Raw genomic sequence first — 1,526 nt, 5'->3', positions numbered from 1 at the left:
TAGGTCAGTGATGGAGTAGTGCTCGGCAGCTCCTGGCTCCTAGTTGACGCCACACTGTGTGTGTGTGTGTGTGTGTGTGTGTGTGTGTGTGTGTGTGTGTGTGTGTGTGTGTGTGTGTGTGTGTGTGTGTGTGTGTGTGTGTGTGTGTGTGTGTGTGTGTGTGTGTGTGTGTGTGTGTGGCGCCTGTCTCTCTGGCACACCATGTTCAGGCCACCTCCTCCTCAAATACATTCCCCCGTACTTGAGACGGACACATGTTGTCACCAAATGCCCGGACGGGCCCCGAGCCGTGTGCTCCCAACCCCGGGGGGCTTCAACACACAACGGACCCTCTTCAGCGGGACGCGAGGCCGCCCGGCGAGACATCGCGTTGTGTATCTCAGACATGGCGAGCACTGGAAACCAGTGGCCACTCGCACACAATACCAAGAATAGGCGTGTGCAGCTTGCCCACGGGGGTGTGAGAATGTCCCAGCTGTTGACTTGATATGGTTTGGAGCCACTGCCCAGCCCCGAGCCAGGGCCCAGTGTGTGCGTGCTGCTGCTTCTCATCACCTGTTTGTGCAACGTCTGTCAGCGCACCACATTTACAATGACCATAATACTCCTTAGTGGTGGGGAGGAGGTGAAGGGCTTTATTGCTATGCCTCACTCAATAGCAATATACACATTAGTATTCATCGCTCGGCGTGTTGATATGCACCAGGTTTTCCTTGTGCACATTTCTAGACGGCGTATCTCTAGAGGAATGCTCGTTGGACCGGGGAATGGCGCGTCATTGATCGCAGGGTACTATAAAGAGTCATCCGACACCCCCACCGGTCAACATGTGCCCCGGTACCTCTGGGAGCAGGCAGGCTCTCTTTGCACGGCGCTGGTGATTCCTATACACGCACTGCGTTGGGCGTTGGGCGGCGGGGGGGGGGGGGGGTTGCCTCTGTGGATAATCCAACCCCAATAAAGTAACCAGATCGTGGGTAAATTGAGCCCTGAGCAGGGAGACATGGTGGTGTAGGGTTACATGTATGATGGAAAAAAAAAAACGTCTCAAGGGTTAGGTAGGCTGTATGTGTGTGCTGCTGGTTCAGTAAAAATGGTTCCATCATGTCTTGGCACCGCGTGACGGGTCGTTATTGAATTGAATTGAACAACTACAGCTTTATGTAAACATAAAATCATCGGCCTGCTCCCAAGACTCAGAATCTGAAGTGTTTTCTCAGATGGAGACCTTGTAAAGGAAAGGCCCCTCCGGCGGCAAGATGTGCTGCTACGCTACAAAGGAGGGAGATGCCATGATTTAGCGTGCAGTGGTTGGGTCGTGGGGGGATGGTACAGATGAACGTGCTCCGTTTCGTTCCCTGGGGAAGGTCACTACTCGCTGCATGTCCTGCTCCATCACCCTAATGTCAGAACCCCCCCTCTTAAAAAAAACGTATCCGTTGGGCTCCACTCTGCCCGTCGTCGCGGCTACCTCCTCTTCTTAAAGGGACGTCAGCTGAGCTCTCGCTAGGCGGTCTGGGAGGCAG

Source organism: Gadus chalcogrammus, chromosome 10 (assembly GCF_026213295.1).
Source record: "Gadus chalcogrammus isolate NIFS_2021 chromosome 10, NIFS_Gcha_1.0, whole genome shotgun sequence".
Classification (NCBI taxonomy): Eukaryota; Metazoa; Chordata; class Actinopteri; order Gadiformes; family Gadidae; genus Gadus; species Gadus chalcogrammus.
The sequence above is the reverse complement of the archived record's forward strand: the minus strand, read 5'-3'. Positions refer to the sequence as shown.